General features: G+C 39.0%; 1 protein-coding gene across 1 annotated transcript in view; it reads left to right on the top strand.

The window, feature by feature from the left end:
* The window catches only part of DNAH9 (dynein axonemal heavy chain 9), a 3,419,770-nt gene that overhangs the window by 3,238,283 nt on the left and 160,349 nt on the right, over positions 1-21,138 (top strand). The gene's annotated exons all lie outside the window — the stretch shown is intronic.

The raw sequence follows: 21,138 nt of genomic DNA, 5'->3' as shown, positions 1-21,138 counted from the left end.
AGTAAGGAAAACATTGCAATGACCTTGTATGATGAGAACAATTCATCCTGATCACATGACTTATGCAGTAAGGTAAGGAAAACATTTCAACGATGCTGTATGATGAGAGCAGTTTGTCCCGATTGCATGGTAAGGAAAACATTGCACCATGAATTGGTTCTGGCTTGATTTATAACTTGTCAAGGGACAGTTATTGAAGTTTACATCATGTTCCTGCTGTACTAAAAAACAGGATTAAAGCAAGGTAGTGATTCATAGAACCACATAACATTGTAGGCAGCATCTCAAATTGGGCAGATAAAGGAGCAGAAACATTGCTCTATAACAGCGTTTGAATGAAGAAGCCTAGTACAATGTGTGTTTAATGACATGGAAGTGAAGATGGGGAAAACAGGTCATGATGTATAGTCATCAGACACAAAATGGTTCAGGACTGTGTGTCTGAGTATAAAGACAAAGACCATATCAGAAGCAATGGTGTTGCAGACAGATTAGCATCAGCAGTGTCTCATTACCTCAACCTGTGTGTTTCTGGGATTATAATGCATCTGCATACACAGCAGAAAATAGTGCCAGCGGAGACATTTTATGGGTGTTGGTTGGCATATATGACCTACAGTCTGGGACAGGAGGAATGCATGGATTTTCCAATTCTGTGAATATCAAGGTCTATGCACTTACCTTACTAGATACAATGACTTTTCAGAGATAAACTAGGGCACATTGGGTATATCACAGGTGTCAGACTATAACGTACTCATGACTTTCCTTGATATATTGCTGCCACATGTGGAGGAGCACATCTGCTTTCCCAGACCATCATGACAGAAATCCATAACCATGTGTCAGCTACTATGATATCACCCACCTCCAGGAAGTTCTGGGAACTCTAGACTGCAGTCATGTGGCAATAAAGGCCACAGCCAGTATCCCCAGACAGTACTTTATTAGTAGGCATGACTGCCATTGTATTATCTGCAATTTTCATAGGTTAATAACCTATGTGGCTACAGATCATCCATACAGTGCCCATGATTCACTCATGGCATATGAGTCATGTTATCATATATTTGCAATGAATGCAGGATACCCTTGGATCCCATGATGATAATATCTTTGCACATAATTTCAATGCCTATAGGTTAAGAGGTATGCTTACATGTACACAGTGGCAGTGCAGTGTCACACACAACAAAATTATACAGGTAGTGTTATCTAAGCATGGTTATGTGTCACTGTGCATCAGAAATCTCCACATGTGCCACGCACACAGTAGGATGGAGAGGGTCACAACCATTCTCCTTTGCACAGATGCCTACAAAAAGATATAGACATATGGCAGTCTACATTTCAGATGGGTGGGAGACAACAGGAGGTAAAGTCAAGGGTCATGTTAAAAATGGTCCTCTCCATTGTGTGGATAGGGTTGCCAGTCCAAGACCATGCACTGGTTTGGTTTAACTTCAGCAGTGATGATGTTTAAGAGAGGCTGTTTGAGATCATGAAGTAAGTCCCCAGTGCTGGAAAGGCAGTGAAGGCCAAGATGCTCCCTGGGATGCTGATGTGGTTGCACTGGTAGACCAGGGCCAGTTTTGAGGTTTTATGTGAACTAGTCCTGCACAAGAGATCCAACAGCCTGACTGGCCCTGACATTGGTGTCAGTATGATAGAACCTGAAAGTGGCAGGCACATAATGTGTTCCTTGTAATGGTCATACAATGCATCCACTATGTCATTGGCAGTACTAGGGTGTAAGGCATTCTCTGTACCTTCTAATGGTCCTGCAGTGCATCTACTATAGGTATGCACACTCCCACAGTCACGGTCAACACTAAAATGTAGGGCATCTTCAGTGGCACTCTCTATCAACTGCATGTAAGGTGATCAAAGCATCATCCTTGTACCCCAGTGGCTTCCAAAGTCCACAAACTCTACTAACAATCTCCATGTCCATGTGAGCAGCTGCAGACTGTACCCAAATTACTGCCCTGCATATCTATTGATTTAGGCCCAGAGTTGCTCCTAAGCCAGGAACTGGCTGTGACAGTGTGCATTGCTGTAATGCACCACAAGTCTTCCATATATTGCATATCATCATCGTCATCAGCCCTCTTTTTCCCATTTTACTACATGGGGTCAGGGTATCATGTTAGCTGTCATCATCTCTCGATTCAGTGCCACACTCCACCCTTCTTCAGCACTCATGCCTGACTGTCGCAGATCTTTTTTCACACAATCCATCCACCTCTTTGCTGGATGTCCTTGTTTCCTATTACCTTCTTCCTGTCTGTCCCAGATCTTCTTCACCAGACTGTCGTCATCTTTTCTGCACATGTCTGAACCACCATGATCTGTTCTCTTTAATCTTTTCTGCAATCAGAGCTACTTAGGCTTCTGCTCTTATGTCCTCATTTCTTTTTCTGCCCCACAGTGTGCATCCTACCATCCATCTCAGGCACTTCATTTCCATCATTTCTAGCTTCTTCATCTGCTCTGCCTTTACTGCCCAGTTATCTGTACCATACAGTAGTACTGGTAGCACCACTGTCTTGTACACCTTACTTTTCAGCTTCTTTGGCATTCTTGTGTCATAGACTACACCTGAGACTCTATACCAGTCGACTGCAGACCCTCTGATTCTAGCTTTGACCTCTTCATTCAGACTTCCCTTCTCCTCAACCACCCCTCCCAGATACTTGTTGCTATTTATCTGTTCCACTATTTTCCATTCTGTCTCAATTCTCATCTTCTGATTTTCCCAATTTGTTGCCATTACCTCTGTTTTATCTATGGTTAGTTTTATCCTATGTACTTTCAGTTTTGCTTTCCATTCCCCAATCCTTTACTGAAGTTCTTGCTCAGAGGCTGCCTGTAATGCCTCATTGTCTGCATACAGCAACTTTGTTGATCTGTCCCCTCCAACCTGTTTGCTAATGTAGTCCATCACCAGTATGAACAGCAGTGGGCTCAGAACTGAATCCTGGTATACACCCACTTCCACTGTGAACCCCTCTGTGAGGTCGAACACTGTTCGTACATCAGTCATTGTACATAGCCTGCACTAATTAGTATCTGGGACTTTGAACCACCACAGTACTGCCCAAATCACCTTTCTTGTGACCTTGTCATATGCTTTCTTCATGTATAGGAATGCCTAGTTAGACCCTTTCGTCATTTCAAGCTTCTTTTCAACTATCTGTCTCACTGCTGACATCAGTTCAGTTGTGTTGCATCCTGATCTGAATCCGAATTGCTCATCTCCCATCCTCTACTCTGCATATTCATTTATCAGTCACCCTGTCCAGAACTTTCATGCAATGTAATAGGAGTTTTATGCCTCTGTACTGCCCACAGTTGTGGATGTTCCCTTTGTTCTTGTACATTGGCATGAGTATGCTTATTCTCCAGTCATGTGGGATATGCCTTTCTCTCCACACTACTATGACTACCCTCAGCAGCCATTTCTCTGCTATCTCACTCAACAGCTTTATCATATCAGCTGTGACCTCATCTGAGCCTGCTGCTTTCCCTGACTTCATTTTCCTTGCTTCTACCGTGGTGGGCTCCTCCTCTTCTCTAATCATAGGATGTTTTTGAGGCAGTTTCTGTGGGGTTTTCTTCATTCAGACGCTGCTGGAAATACTCCTTCCATCTGCCTTTGATGTCCCATGGACTAGTGAGCAAGTTGTTGCTGGCATCCTTTATGAAAGATGTCTGACTATCTTCTTTATCTTTCTGTCTTTACCTTGCAGCCTGATATAGTTTCTTTGTACTACCTACTGAGTTACTTTTGATAAGTTGGTAGAGTGCCTCCAATGCCCTATTCTTTGCTATTGCTACTCCCTTCTTAGCATCTTTGTTAGCCAACCAGTATTCCTTCCTAGGCTAGTCAGTCTTTTCTATCTCACATTTGTTTCCTGTATGCCTCCTTTCTTTTGATCACTTACTTTACTTCTACATTCCACCACCAGCCTTCCTTATCTACCTTATTTCCATATCTGGCTCGGCCACATATCTGTTCTGTAGTCCTAACACATCCTGTTTTGAGGCACTGCCATTCTTCAACTCCACTTATTTCCTCCTCTTCTTGGGGTGCAAGAGCCCTGAGTAATTCCTTGAACTGTTGTACTTTCTCTTCAGTCAACTTCCAGGTCTTCAGCCTGGACTCTATTGACCTTAGAGCCTTCTCTGTCCACTGCCCACAGCTGATTGTGACAACCAGTGATTTGTGCTGTGGATCGACTGTTTTACTGGGGATTTGCAATCATGGATTCTACCCCAGTGCCTTTCCCGTAGTAGGAGGAAGTCTAACTGAGTTGCGTGTTTGCTACTTTTATATGTGATCTTGTGACTTTCTCTGTGTTGGCTACTATCAAGCCATTTGGCAGGCAGAAGTCTAGAATGGCTTCTCCTCCTTTATTCCTGTTACCCCATCCATGTGGACCCAAGCAGTCCTCATATCCTGTTCTGTCTGCCCCGATATGTGCATTCAAGTCACCCATTATCAACACCAATTCATGTTGTCCTGCTTTATCTAGTAGGTCCTGCACCTGCTGTCTGAATGCACTCTTTTCCTCACTATCGCAACCCTGCTGTAAGGTATAGGCTGAGATTATGAATACCGCCCTATCATTGCACTGGAGTCTGATTGCCATGAGTCTGTCATTAATTCTGATGATATCCCTCACTGCTTTCTGAAACCTCTCTCTCACCACAGTTCCCACACCATTTTTGGACTGTCCCCTCCTGAGTAGTAGACTCTGGATCCCAAGCCAAGTCACTTTGCTACACTGCCCTTCCATCTTGTCTCTTGGATACATAGAATGTTCAGCCTCCTCCATATCATCATGTCATCCAGTTCCAAGGTATGTCCTGTCAGTGAACCTGCATTAAGTGTAGGAATTCTCAGTTCATGTTTGGCAGGTTGATTGGTTTTACATCCAGCTTTCACTCAACAGAGCTATCCCAGGTAACCCAGGCTGGCAACTAGATACCACTCGGTCAGTAGCTTTTTGACCCAGTGCTGCTGGGCTTTATGGCAGGCACATACTTGGCCATTAGGGGCACATGCACCCCTCCCACCATTAGCATGCATCCCTGGAATAGGTCAGAGTAGGCTGGGTCCTCAACCCACTTATCACTGGTAACTACCCATACATAATTTGGCGACATTAATCAACATGACCGAATCACCTAGAGCCATATTTTACACCATCAAATGGCTAGCCTTGCCATGGCATGCAGTCTGTGATCCATGTTCTCCTATCTTGAGGATAACGCTCATCACAGTAGATGCCCAAAGCAGTTGGTCTGTACAAGTCTTCCCCTATAGGGCACCATGTACAGTCTGTGCCGCTGCCCACAGCTCCATTCATTGGAGAGTTTTCAGATGGAAAAACTCAGCATGTTTTTCAGAGATGGAAGGAACCCCGCAGAGACACAGAGAGAACATGCAAACTCTAAACAGGCATAGGTCAGAGGTCAGGCTTGAACCTTGTATCTTGTGCATGGGAAGCAAAGACCCTAACCATTATGCCAACTTGTCTCACTCAAGCGACATACTGCTTATCTATAACATTATATGCAGTGCAGTCATCCACCTCTGCTGACCCACATGTAGCAATGGTCCTGATATTTTCAAAGTGGAGGATTCATCAGACTGATCTGACAGTACTCAATTCAGTGTAGCTCATAGGGCAGGTGTCTGGGAGGCTATAGTATCATCCTAGCCAGTGGGTATAGGCCCACCTAGGAATGAGATTATCGATGTTAATTTGTCCTGAAGCTGTGTCTCGGTTGATGTGTTATCTTCCTCATAAGCCCTGTTCTGGAAACTGGCTACAAACCATTACTCTGACCCAATCTCTACATGCATTATGGAAACAGTGGTGTACGCTGTGGATGTTTATTAAATATAATATGACTGTATGATACATGACTATGTGATACTGCTGTCCCCACAATCCCTTCTGCCCCATGGTGTGCATGCTAAAGACAACTGAGTTCCCGCATTCAAATATGAAGCTCCTACCAGTGACCGTGTTTCCCCTGTGTTTATATGTCTGATTTTCATGTGCTGAGTTTACTCCGTTTTTAGTGCAACCACCATGGCTTTGTTACAGTCAGAGTTGCAGTATGCCTCTTGAAATATGGATACTTACTCTGTTGGTGTCCATGATAGATATGTGGCATGTGTCCATTCCCAGAACCCATGTTAGTGCTGCCAGGCACAATGCCTCCCTCACCATGCAGGGAGGACAGAAGTGTTAGGTTTGAGACTGTATCACTTTCTGTCAACATCATTTCCTCTGCTGTATTGCATGCTTTATGTGAGGCCCTTCATATCATGGTATTTAACCATGTCCAACAGAGAGGATTATGACTAAATTACTGATCATAACTTGCTTACTATGTGTTGAAGGCATTGATGGCAAATATTCACCTTGAGAGCAAAGCTTGACAGGTGAATCTTAGCTTTCATATCTAGAACACATAAATCACAATCAGAGATCCAATCATATTTCATTGTGGTGCATGGAGATTTGCCTGCTCAATGAACTACCAACTATAGAAAAATTAAATAAAAAAATGGGGGGGGGGGGTTGTTGTGTCAGCTTTGAAATCCAGAAATGCAGTAGGGTATCACTTTACTTATCCCCTGTGTAAGGTAAGCAGCTGGTTTTCAAATCCATTTTTAGTGTGTGTAATGTAGGCATTAGACAGAAATTGAGTTGAAATTAACCCCCTACATATGTTCTTCTGCTGCTATTTACACTCTTATATTAGTTTAATAATACCCTGGTTCAGTGCCAGATGTGATGGTAACAGCATGGGGGTTGCTTAACAAATCTCCTGCTATAGTAACCCTGAACTAGGATGCGATTTAACTGATATTTGAGTGTAATAATGGTATTCCATGCAGTGCATTGAAGTTTGGTGCAGTTCTTTCCACCAATGGCATTGATATATCATGCATCAATGTTTTACTTGTAATCTAGCAGAGGGTGTTGGACAGCACCTCTCCTGAACCTCCATGGTCTTTGGTGCCCTGGGTGCCTGTAGCAAGTTTTCATTCTCTTCTGTGTTGAATTTACCAGACTTCTGCTGTCTGCAGTTCTTGGAGGGCATGGTTTCACCTGGTGAGCCAGGACATCATAAGAATATGTATGTAGGTATACATAGGTGGTTGTGTCACAGTCATAACAGGCTGTTACAGTAGGACATGACCATGCGCTTTTGAAAGGGAACACTGTAGACACCACATATGTTCTGGCTGAAAATGATTCAAGCTGCTAAAATTATACAGTTAATTTTTCCTTGATGTTCAGTTTGACACTACAAATGGCAGATCATCCATTAATGTCACCAATACACACTTGTTTGAACCCTATTTATGCCAATGAGGCTAGAATCTGCCTTTGTCTATGTATCACTGTGTACTTGCAGTAATGCATCAACATTACACATCTGTGTCATGTTTAGGTGCTCTGTGTTGCGTCTGAATCTCATTCAGACATATTGCTTTGTTATACATCTGTGAAGAGTGCCCAACAGACAACACCTGCAAGGTTTGCAAAGGAGATCAGAATTTATATACTATCTCCTATACAGTCATTTCAGGAAGCAGCTATCAGAAAACAGTGAAGGTGCATCCAGTAAGGTAGATGCTTGATACATCCTGGCAGCTTCAGTGTCCATGGTCACTAGCATCCCACATACTCATGAGCATTGAAAGCACTGGTATGACAAGTGTAACTGCTACACTGGAGAAGGGAAACAGATCCTTAGATAAGGATGCCCTGAATGGTATGGTAAGTATTTTGGATGTCTTCTTTATACCATACTGTACTTGCTAAAAGTTTACTTTATCTAATAGTATTTGTTTATATAATCTGGTAGATCTCAGGATGTTGCAGATTGGCTGCTGTGGTTGATTGTCTCTATATTTTGTGTGCTGTTGTGGCAACTGTTGTGTCATAGAACTGCTTGCTTTTGTGAATCTGGTTATGTTACCCTGGGACATAGTGGGCAACATTTCTTAATTCAGCATGACGGCAAATAGGCATGTTTATTGTAGCCGAGTCTACTCATTTGCAAATAATTAGGATCGTTTACATTGCTGTACTATGTGTATGCTCCTTTGCAAGTAATTGGGGGAATGCACATTGCTGTTCTACGTGCATGCTTCTTTGTAAATAACTGGGGTACTGTACATTGCTGTCCTGTTTGTTCCTGTGTAAATAATTGGGAGAATGTGCATTGCTGTTCTAAATGTGTGCTCCTTTGTAAATAATTGGGGTACTGTACATGCTGCCCTACTTGTATGGTCCTATGTAAATAATTGGAGCCTTACATGTATGGTCCTTTGTAAAACATTGGGGTGCTATATATTGCTGTCCTACTTGTATGGTCCTATATAAATAATTGGGGTACTGTACCTTGCTGTTCTACATGTATGGTCCTACGTAAATAAATGGGGAGCTATATATTGCTGTCCTACTTGTATGGTCCTATATAAATAATTGGGGTACTTTACCTTGCTGTTCTACATGTATGGTCCTATGTAAATAAATGGGGTACTTTACGTTGTCCTACTTGCATGCTGCTTTGTAAATTATTGGGTTACTGTAGATTGCTCCCCTATGTGTCTGTTTCTAAGTAAATAATTGTGGTATTGTACATTGCTGTTCTACAGCATGTAATCTAACTTCTTGTTGCTTCCTTACATATACACATTGTGTTATATTTCTGTGTTGCCTGTGAGTCACATTTTTTGGCTTTTGCTTGCTTGTGCCTGCATGTCGAGCTATACTATTGCACTATCCTTTATATTTCCTCAAAATCATATGTATTGTGTGATATTTCGACCATCTCTTTTGTCGTTCATCATAGGCATAGTTTGTAGACAATGCTAGAATGCTCAGAAGGCAGCAGAGACTGCAGCTACAGAAGGGTCAGTGGCATCTGCTCTTTCACCTTTGGGCTCTCATCACTAACATTAGGTTTCCAAATTTTGTTTCCTTTCTGCAGATTACTGTGATTTACCAGAGGTGCTGCTACTTTGGCGGAAGCTGGTGATTGATGTGAGAGTGCCTCAATGGAGAGGGTTGGCCCATCCCAGGCAGGTAGCCCACCCCACTTATCAACCCCTCACTTCATCAGAGCTGGAGTTAGTGGTGGAGACTGCACTGGTAACCTTGCACTGTTATGCACTGCTGTCTAAACCCAGACCTTGGGAAGTACTGCAGAATAAACATGGGTAGACAGGGGGGTTATTCCTATCTCGAAAATCAGAAACACATGTATGTCCTTGTGCTCAGTGTTATCTAAAAATAACCCTGAACTGTTTTACTGAAGAGCTACCTTAGATGTATGGGAAATTTTGCAAAAATGCTGCCCAAGCTGTCACGAAAAATTAATAGGTAGTCTGAAGTTTTTTTTCGTTTTTTTTTTTCCCAAATAACTTTTTATTTATTTCATAAGAATAACAAGAAAGAAAATAGAAAACCAATATTATAACATGGATACATGAATGAGCGAATAAACTGAACTCATATTAAACATGTAAAACAAACAAAACCTGAAAAACATACTAAAGTATACACAGTATGTACAAATTAACTAGCAAATGTGCTACCATAAAGAGAGATAAATTAGAATGAGAGAGACATGGTTCTCAGAGATAACAGTATAAATTAAGGTTCATCATGGTGTAAGATAAATCTCAGTTCTAAATAAAGGTGTTAGGGTTGTTATTCACTAAGGATAAGGTCAAGAACCTTTTTCCAAACTTTTCTTAAGAGGGCAACCTTCCTGAGACCTTTCATAATAAATTTCTGTGCTGAGATGTATGCAAGAGCCATTTCCTTAAAGTTATTCCAACAGAGTCTGGTACGATCTATCCAGTTTTTGGTGATATATAATTTCATAAGAGAGCATAGAATAACAAGTACATGCATATCAAGTTTAGAAAGATTTACAGTAGGTATACGAAGAATCGCTATTTCCCAGGAGAGGGTCGATTTATGGTATCCCATTTTCTCAAGACAGACTTTCAGTGAGGACCAAAGCTTATGTGAGTAATTGCAGAACCATAGAATGTGTAGAAGATCGGCACTTTGGAAGGAACAACACGGACAAGAGGGAGAGTTCTTAGAGTCAAACTTGTTTAAGACAGAGGGAGTATAGTATTAGTTGTTGTTGATCATTAATTGTGTGTAAATAAGTTTTTTTTTAAATGGGGATAGATCTAAGGTATTTTTTATGGCAGAAAGCTTTTGTTCTCCGAAAGATGTGAATTATGATTGTCCCAATAACCAGAGAAAAGGCAGTCTGAGTCGTGTATTATGGAGATCAGCATCAGTACGATTTAGAGAGCATTTTCTCTGAATTCGAAAGAGTTTGGATGATACCTCCAGCTTGGTGATATCTCGACTATTGACTATGAGGTGGGCGAATTTTAATGCAACTAGTTCTTGTAATTGACGGAGAATAGTTGTGTACTTACTATTAACCTTAAGGATTATGCGAAGATTGGCAAGTGATTCATTTCTGTGTTTAAGAATATCCCAAACCACAATATTTTTAATGAGAGGAAAGTTAGAAAGATTAATTAACAGATTATTCATTTTAATATTGGGATTTAACTGGAGATGTTGGAGTAGAGGAAGAACACTATCAAGTTTAATATGTTTTAATAGAATTTGAAAAGTTCTGATTTTATGTTTTAGGTTGGTGGATAACTTAGAATTGTTGATAGCATCCGGGAAAAGAAAAGGGAGATCGACAGGGTTAATTTTGTTGGCTTGAACATGTTGATACCATAGCTTGATCCAGGTAGGGTAAGAGTTATACTCTCCATGATTGAGTTTCGAGATAGACAGAATTCTATTAGCACAAATAATTGTATAGTACAATTGAAAGTTCGGTAGACCGAGGCCGCCCTTACTCTTAGGGAAGATTAATTTAGAGTATGAAATTCTGGCTGATTTAGGAAACCAGATAAATTTGGCTAATTCTGTATTAATCTTTGATCAGAAAGACTTGGATATTATCTGATCTGAGGCATTAAATTGATAAAGGAGTCTGGGAAGTATGTTCATCTTAACTATCGCAGATTTGGATAAGAGAGATAAGTTCATTAGTTCCCAATGTTCGAAGTGAATGCCAAGATATTTAATGTCAAAGGTTGTCTGAAAGGGAGAATCAGGAAAATAATTAGATTTGTGACCCACAGGGTTGATAGGAAAGATGTGCGATTTCTTATGGTTAATCTGATAATCTGAGGCCTTTGAAAACTTGTTAATAGAATTAATTATTTTACTAAGGTCAGTGTTAGGAAGTTGGAAATATAGGTTAAGGTCATCTGCAAAGGCAGAAAATAATATTCTTGTGTTTAGGACTTTGGGAATCACATGAAAGGTATTCTGGGCAATATATAGAAAGAATGGTTCTATAAATATGTTGAAAAGAAAAGGGGATAAAGGACAGCCTTGTCTTGTACCATTTGTAATCTTTATTGATTTGGATAGGTTTTTGTTGATACATAGATATGTGTATGTATTTTTATATAAAGATTTAATCATATCAGAAAAGGCGATAGGTATACTAAGATGAGCCATGGTTTGGAATAGAAAATCCCAGTGTACCCTGTCAAAGGCTTTTGAAGCGTCTAAATTTAGTGCATAGATCAGATTTTTCTCTTTTTGGTGAAATGGATTAGGGAGTCCAATGTAAGTATTGTCCCATGTGTGTCTATGGGTCATAAAGCCGGCCTGTTCCAAGGAGATTAAAGAGGGCATAACTCTTTTCAATCTGTTAGCCAGGAGAGATGCTAAGATCTTAATATCAATGTTTATTAGTGAAATAGGCCGATAGTTATGGGAGTCAGCTTTATCCTTCTTATTTTTCAAAATTAGAATAGTTTTCAAGGTGTTCCAGTGTAAATCAGATATTCCATTTTCTATTATATAGTTAAATACCTTCAAAAGGATGGGGGATGTTATCAGATTAAAGGTTTTAAAAAATTCAGCTGTAAAGCCGTCCGGGCCAGGGGATTTGCCTACCTTGAGACTGGCAGTAACATTTTGGATTTCCTGGAGACTCAATGGAGCAGAAAGCATAGAGCATTGAGATTCATTCAGGGAGGGAAATTTAATAGAATTCAGAAAGCTATCCATATACCGGTTAATAGAGGGGTCTACTTTCCTACAATAAACATCTGAGTATAAGGATGAGAAAAGTTGTATTATTTCGGAGTCCGACTTATATATTTTATTTTGGAAATGTAATAAGGAGATTCTGGGGGAGCCCTGATTGTTTATTATTATTCCTGCCAAAGTTTTAGAGGGGATTTGCGCCCATTCTGAATAAGTTGAAATAAGTTTTTGTTCAGATAGGGAAAGATTTTGTTGATGAAGTTCTAGTAGTTCTTTTTGAGAATTGCTAATTTCTTTGTGTAAGTTAGGGTCTGGATTTAGCCTTTGTTGTTTTTCTAAATCAGAAATCCTCGAGATTAGCTTAGATTCCTTATTTTTGTAGAGTTTTTTTATAATAGGAGGCTTTGTTGATTAAAGGACCTCTTAAACTGGCCTTACAGGTGGCCCATTGGATATCAAATGGGATATGTGACCTTTCATGGTTAGAGCTAAAGAATGATAGTATTTCTGTAATTTCTTGAGTTATGGCCTTATTGGAAAGCAGGTTGCTGTTCAAAGTCCAGTTATTATATCGGGGGAGAGAAGTTGATCCTGGATCGTGTCTAATCTTGAGAGAGATTCTTGAATGATCAGAGAAGAATCTAGGTTCTAATGAGAAGTTTATTTTGAAATTAGAGAGGTAATCGGATACTAGAAAGAAATCTAACTGTGACCATGTATTATAACATTTGGAATAATATGTGTAAATTTCATCTTTAGATAGATGTCCACCGAATGAAATGGGGTCAATAAGGTTAAAGTAATTTTTAAATCCTCTAGTGCTAGAGATGCTTGAAAATTGTATGAGGGAGATTTGCTGGTGTGATCTATACTGGGGTCTATAACAGCATTCCAACCTCCCCCTAAAATAATATGGTAGTCCTGGAAAGCAGAAAGAATGTTATAGATCTCTAGGATGAAGACTTGTTGTTGAGTACATGGGCCGTAGAGATTGAAAAAGAGGATTGGTTTATTGAGGTTGGGAAATTGAGGGGTGAAATAACACCATCTACCATTTTTGTCAGACTTCTCCTGCAGGCTAACCCCATAAAAATCATTTTTGATTATAGTGGCCACCACTTTAGAGTTGGAACTATCACCTGCAGAGATGATGGATTTTATCCACTTTTTTTTTCCTCTTTAGCCCAGTCCTCTTTGTACATGTGTGTTTCTTGTAAGAAACATATGTTAGCTTGAGATTTAAACAATAAGTGAAAGAGAAGAGATTTTTTGGATTTGTTTTGTAATCCTCTAACATTCCATGAGTCAACAGACCATGCCATAATCACTAATTAGAAGGAAACTATAAATTTGGGGTTTAGTATAACCTTACCCTTGAAGAGGGCATTTACACGTAGGAAGGAAAAGGATAGTTAGTGAGGTTAGGTATTTAAAAGAAGTCAGAGACCATATCAAAACATCATGTAGGGTGAGAAGACTGATAGTAATAATAATAATAATAATAATAGAAATGGTAGCACAGTATTCCTTCAAATCTACCCCGGTGCCTAATCACCCCACCCCTATTAGTGAAGGAATACAAGCAAAATAACAAAAGTTCCAATAAACCTTGATTAACAATGAAAACACACAGTAGAAAATTGTCATGTATAAAGTCCTATAAAGGACTAAAACTACAATAAGTAACACTATACATATATACAAAGCAATCCACATCCAAAATAGATCATACTAGGATCCTAATATCAAGCATCCATGAGCTCCACTAGAGACCGAGGAATGATAAAGAAAGAGTAGCCAGAAGTAGTCGTATAATGACATAAAGACAAGGGAAGACTTAGGTAGTGGTTGATGCTTGGAGAAAGTTAGTAGGTGGATAGATTGGGAAGCAGATGGGAAAAACACTAGTAAAAAGACAAAGAAAAGTAAGAATAAAAATAAAAATAGCCGCTTGCTATTTATCTATGTAAGCAGCCGAATTAACAATAGAAAAGGCCACACATAGAAAGCTTATAGCACAGTACTAAAGGTAAAGGACAAAGGAGAATGATGATAAAGATAAATACAGGATACAGACAAAGGATGGAAGACATAGGCTTTGAGCTCATATAGGATGTAAACTTATGTGTACATATATGATTGTAAAACTAGTACTACATAACATAACTCACTGATTTTCTCTACTACAATTATCTATCTAGGCAATAAATAATGAGCTGCCAGTAACTACAAATATGACTAGGTAATATAGGTGAAAACCTAGTACTGAGCAAATGCAGTATGTGTTGAAACAGCAGAGGTAAATAAAATGTGAATTAGTCTTAGTTAGGCTATGAACAGCATGCCTGCAACTTACTAACACACATGCAAAATCTAACATAAATAACTCACAAAGGACCCCGAACATCCAAGTTAAAGGATACAAGTTAGATAATAAGCACAAGTAAATATGATGCTGGTTGTACGAGGTCAATTAGTAAGGCAATGTTTTCCATAAGTAAGGACTATACAACATTTTAATGAAATTATTGAATTTAATGCCTCAAGTTCTGCCTATATGTCAGGCTTCTTATTTTAACCATGTCCTTATTTGCACTAGATCGCCGAAGAATGGGACATACTAACCAGCAGCATCAGATGCAACAATAAACAAACAACATCAAGGGTTTGACAAATATAGTATTGGCATCCCTTTAAACTATTGTTTGGAACTGACAGGAAGCGTAGCAAGCGTGTGTACAGCATTGATCGAGGTGAATGTCGACAAGCTTAAACAACCCTTTAAGTTATCAAAGAAGCCAGGCACATAATGCAGAAAGGATAGTTAGCAATCAAGCAATATTAATTAGCGTATTGTTTATATGACTAATCTGAGGAGTCATCGATAGCTTACTGCTTTGTAAGTGAAGCCAGGTCAGTCATAACACTGGAAATTGGCGTATTGAAGAGACAGTTAGTAGTTTTGGCATCATAGGAGCAGCATACCACATGGGAACCACAGGAAGTCACCCAGCATGAAGATCCCCCAAATCACTAAGGCTGGATACAACAAGGTTCCCAGTTGAACCAAAGAACCAATGTCACACAGATAGATCCCGAAGGGATATGGGACAAACAATCCTGTACATTTCTGTAGATGCCCAGCTACCTTGCAAAATGAAGCCAGGACTAGAACAGATATATCCAGTGCGTGAAGAATTATGTTCAAGACTCCAGCAATTATAGTGAAAGTATTAAAAAAATATTCCAGAGTAGAGGCACATTACAGAACAGGGAAGTTGTTGAAGGCTTTAAGAAAAGCCTCTTTTGCTTCTTTTAGAGTGTTGACCGTGTATTTATTTTCATTATAAGATAAGATCAAGGCGTTCGGGTATCGCATTTGGAACTTGATATTTTTCTTAATCAGGTCTGCACAAAACTGAGCCAAATTTTGCCTGTTTAACTTAATTGGGAGAGGCAAGTCCTGAGAGAAAGTGAGTTTGTGTTTGTTCCAGATAAAATATTTTTGTTTTTTTGCAGCCATTAAAATTTTTTGAGTGTCCTGGAAGTTAAGTAGCTTAGTGTAGATTTGACGTGGGGTAGAAGAGTCTTGACGTTTATGCATGGCCCTGTGTGCTCTCTCTACAACTAAGCCAGTAGAATGACTTTCCGAGCCTAGTAAAGCTTCGAAGATTTGCCTGGTGGTTGACAATAAATTGTGGCTATCATAGGTCTCTGGGAGACCTCTGATTAGTATGTTATTGCAGCAACTTCTAGCTTCCAGGTCCATTACTTTAGATTGTAGATTCAATAGCATTGTAGTTTTAGCACGTAGTTCTTCAGACAAGGATTGGATCAAGACTTCATTAGCCTGATTCTTGTGTTCAAGAGTGTCCACTCTTTCCACAATTTGGTTGATAGTTTTGCCAACATTGGTTAGTTGATCGGAGAATCCTTGTATGGCAAGATGTATAGGTTGAAGCGCTGATTTAAGCTCATCTAAGTAGAAGTTGGCTTCAGTTTTACTTTTAGCGCTTGATTTGTTGAGATCCGCTGGTTGTTTAGTGATTTTTTTGTCTTTTGGAAACCGCATCTTTTTCTGGAGAGAAGATTGTGGAAAGTTTAGCTTTGGTAGATTGTGTCTCTATAGTGTCCGAGTTATCAGCCATGGTCTAGATACGAAAGTTATTAGTGTGCAGTAGTTAGTCCGAGGCCTCTTGAATGCACGTGGCTAAGATCACTGGAGAGAAAATGCGATATATTGACTGTTCTTTTGTCTGGATTAGTTAAATAGTCCTCCGATTCCGATGAATAAGGATAAAATAGTTGATTCCTTTACATAAGTCGTGAGAGTTGGTATTTAAAGCATGATAATTCAGCTGAGACTGTAGGTAAGGAAGGGAGCTCTATGGAGAGGATGCAAACTAGATGACCGCCATCTTGTAATTTTCCAGTCTGAAGTTTACCTCAGATATTCCATAATGTTTCTGCACTTACTTGATGTAATCTTTTGCAATTATACAAATGCCTTAATGAATACAAACCCTTAATTGTTTTGATTTCTGCCATACTTAATGTGGATAGTAGTGGTATCAGACAATAGTTGCATGAAAACCCAAGTAAAGCACATATTTTGTTAGGAGGGAAACCTGTTGCACTGAAGAGAAAGATTATTTAGCCTTCAAAGAAGTGTGCCCAACAACTGCAATGTAGAACACGCAAATTAGTATTTCTGGCATTTTTTTAAATCATTCCAGAAAAATTCATTGAGAGATGAAGTGATATTTCAACATTAAATAACCACACTTTCATTGTAATATTTTCATACCTGACATTTACCCTTTTAATGTTCCATGTTTTGTGTTTCTGGGAAAAAGATTCCCTAATAATCCATGTTGTATCTTGTCAAATATATGAGTTTTTTTTGCCTAGAATTCAGCCAGCCAGAGTTTGGCTTACAGGTACATGCAGAAAACTATCCCAACCTTGTTAAAAGATATTTCACATGCTTACTAAGATAATTATTTTAGATGCATTTCTAAAAAAGTTGAAATAAGCAGCATCAGATGAGAATTCAAGACCCTGTTGTCTGTCTGGTTGCTTTTAGATTAATGGCAATGATTAAATCTATTTTTATGCTAAACAAACAGTTCTTCAATATTTATTACTATGGTGAACAGCCCCAATGTTGTTAATTTTTGATAAAATACCAGAGAAATTTTAAACTAAGTAATTTAGCTAAACTACTAATTAAAAACAATTCTTTATTTTGCCCTTGAACACCTCACATGGGGGAGAATGAAAACAAAGTCAGTTCTCCCTTTTAAGCTGTCCATTGGCTTGGGCCTTTACACATTAATCACAATATGTGTTTTTTACAGCTTATATTGAAAATTTTGCAGGATCATAAACACAGTACACAGAGAACTGAGGCTGTGGAGAAATATAATTTGTAGGAAGGGTGTCAACAATAGAACGTCATGCTCACAACTTTTTTTTGCCTACCACTGTTCTAATTATTAAGTGTCTTTCCACCGACACAGTAAAATGATGGCATATTTTTGACAATGATGGAAATACTTTCAAAAAACTTTAACAGCTTTTAGTGTCTAACATAACATTGTATGCGTGTGTGTGTGTGTGTTTGTGTGTGTGCGCACACGCACGCGCTTATGCACATACTTATGTGCAAGTATAATTACAAACACACTCACAAATATATATGTGTGTGCGTGTGTATGTGTGTGTATATATATTTATATATGTGTGTGTATATATATATATATATATATATATATATATATATATATATATATATATATATATACATATATATATACATATATATATCTTATATACACATACATACATACATGTGTGCGTGTTTGTGTTATAATCGTATATGTTTGCAGTCTTCATACACATGGGTGAAATCCCAAAGGGAGAGCATTACTCAGTTGCTTACATTTTAACTGTGAATGAATATTCCCGGTAATTTTGAAAGAAAACAGTGGATCTAACCAGGTCACACATAACAATTTGGAATGAGCATTGAGAGGCCTTCTATGTTTGTTTTTGAGACACAAGTACATCTGTAATATCAGAAGGGGATGTACTTTTTGAGGAGAAAATGGCCTCACATTCAATTTATTTCAATTGGTTTTCAAAGGAAACTTTGTTGGAATTCAAATCAAGCAGTTTTATTAATGTCTGTTGGGTATACTCAGTGGCGGATCTAGGAATCTGCAAAAGGGGGGGCGCAGTCTGGTCAGTTGACTAGTGGTTGGTGGATCCAGAAATTTCCAGAAGGGAGGGTACAGTCTGGAAAGTACACCAGTGTGAGGTGGAGGTGGGTGGAACACTGGCTGTGGAAGGGCTGTGGAAATATCCTTAAGATGCTCTGACAGCACATATGAAAAGTCAGCAATATATATATTCTTATGCACATCATTGTGTTCTGGCTGTGGTAGTGGAGGTAGGTGACTCCTGCCTAGCATACAGCAAATTTACAGACAGTACCAACTATTGGTTACTCATGGCAGGTCACAGAGCTCTCCCATAATGACACAGTTTGTATATGTATTATGATGACCTAGCAAAGAGTCCCAGTAAAGGCGATACCACCTCAGCAAGTAGCATAGCAAATGCAAACAACTTTGTAAGTAATAAAGAATTTCTGCAAAGCCAGTGAATAACTATGCAAACACACACACAAATGTAAGGAACTACATATTATGTGAAAAAAATTCGAAAAAGCAGGCAGAGAACTTTAAAGACCTTTCCCTCTACTCAGTTTCCTAGAGATTGCTGAGAGATGATCTAGGCCTGGCTTACAAGGCATCCACAAACCCCACACTTATGAATCTCCTACATACACGTAAGTCAAAGAGTACTGAAAATACAAGGTCTAGGAACCTGAATTTTGTTTGTGATTTAAACAGTACATGTTGGAGAGACAGCTATGTGTCCCAGAGACTGATCCTCCTATGGAACAGGATTCCCATCCATGTGAAACTGAGTTGGTCTATTACCCAATTTAAGCACAACATAGACAAGTGGATGGGGAACAGGAAATTTGCATGGGGCCTGTCATCCATGTCTTTTATGGACAGAGGTAGCTTATAAATGCCTGATCCTCAATGTCCTATTTGGATGCAGGACATCATTATTCTTTCGGAAAAACTTGGCTAGGCTTATAAAGGCCCCCCCCTCCAAGTCGTTAGCCTAGTAACAGTCTATGAATACCTCAGTTCAGTTATATGCTGTTAAGAAAACAAATGAAATCACTGTAAAATATCACAGAGAAATATAACATAATATCAACCTTAATGTCATGCAGTATCAAATATAAACCAAAAGCACATGCTTTGGGCTGAATCAATAAGAATTCCATTTAATTTGTGCAAAAAAAATAACACTTCCATTATGACAGGAACAAACTGAATGTTCCAAGGACTGGAATCCCCAAATTGTATTTGCCAAAAAAACCCCAAAGAAAACACTTTTTAAATGTTTTTCCAAGGTTAAAGCCCCCCCCCCTGCACCCTATGATGTGGAGGTGAGGGGCAAGAACTCTATACCCCAAAATGTATATATACCAACTCCATGATCACTGTAACTCAAACAAGGGTAAAATTCCCTCAAAAAGGTCATTGCTAGTAGAACTGACCGACAGTGATTTCCAATGGAGGTACTCAGACTGTCAGCATGTTTAACTTTGGGCAACTGAGGCTCAAGACTTCAATTTTCGGCCACATGCAGGTCACTCGATAAAAGCTTTCCTCAGCAGAACACAAACATGTCATCTAACAGTTCAGGGCCAATCATTATTATTGACAAATAGCCACCACACCCATTGCCTACTTGAAGTATCTGGTTTGACCCTTCTAGTATAAAAAATAATGTATTAATGTGCATTTTGTTTCACAGACACAATAATCACTACTTGTCTTCCAGGTTGTTTCACTCAAATACATCTCAGTCCTTCAAAGTTAGAATTACAACATCAAACAGCAGGGGCCAGTCATTTAATCCATGGACAGTTACCATACCCATTGCCTACCTGTAGTGTCTGCTAACATTAATGTAATTTTCACATAAACAGTAGTGACAGATTGCTTTATCCAAATAAACTTTACTCCTTCTAAGATAGAATTCAAAGCCGGAATTAAAGCAACAAAACACAAGGGACAATCATTTCATCCACAGACCAACTCCACACCTGTATTCTACCTAAAGTATCTACTTTGACCCTGACATGATTAAAAATAATAGTTTCATTAATATATTTTTGTTGCAAAGAATAAGTCACATCTTCTCTTCTAACTTGCTTCATCCAAAGACACATTAGTTTTGGAAATCCAGAATTACAAAAAATAAGTGTTGGTTCAGTCATTTCATCTACATACAGCCTCAATGCCCACTGCCTATATACAATATCTAGTTTGGCCATTCTAGGATAACAATAATTAACAGGTTTTGCAAAACAAGAATGCAGTAATGTAATATCAGTTTGTATTCAAAGTTGTTTACCCAAATACACACAAAACCGGATATACTGGTCCATAAGAAGACAAAAGTAACATTCATCATTGAAATCACCACACCCAGTGACTATAGTGTCTTCTGTACAGAGACACAAAGTCATAAAATATCAAGATTTGCAGGCAGAAATGATAGCAATGTGGAAGAAAGATACCCAGACAGTCCCAATAGTAGTAGGAGCAATGTGTCTTATAAAAAAGAATCTTCAGTCGTATTTAGATATGTTACCAATACATGTAACTCCATATGAATTGCTGGAGTCATTACTGGGCATATTGGAGGCACTATGAAGAGCACTTCTGGCTGACATCAAAGATTAAAACAATACTAATTTCATGAACTTTAAGCGTATGCTGACTTAGGAATGGGGTCCATTCCTATCATGGTATTAGAAACCCAAAAGATTTAGAGAAATTAAAAAAGACAGAAGCTGGGGATAAACCACATCGTTAGATGG

Source organism: Protopterus annectens, chromosome 4.part0 (genome assembly GCF_019279795.1).
Source record: "Protopterus annectens isolate FY-2018-M chromosome 4.part0, PAN1.0, whole genome shotgun sequence".
Lineage (NCBI taxonomy): Eukaryota > Metazoa > Chordata > Ceratodontiformes > Protopteridae > Protopterus > Protopterus annectens.
This window is presented reverse-complemented; position numbering and strand designations above follow the sequence as displayed.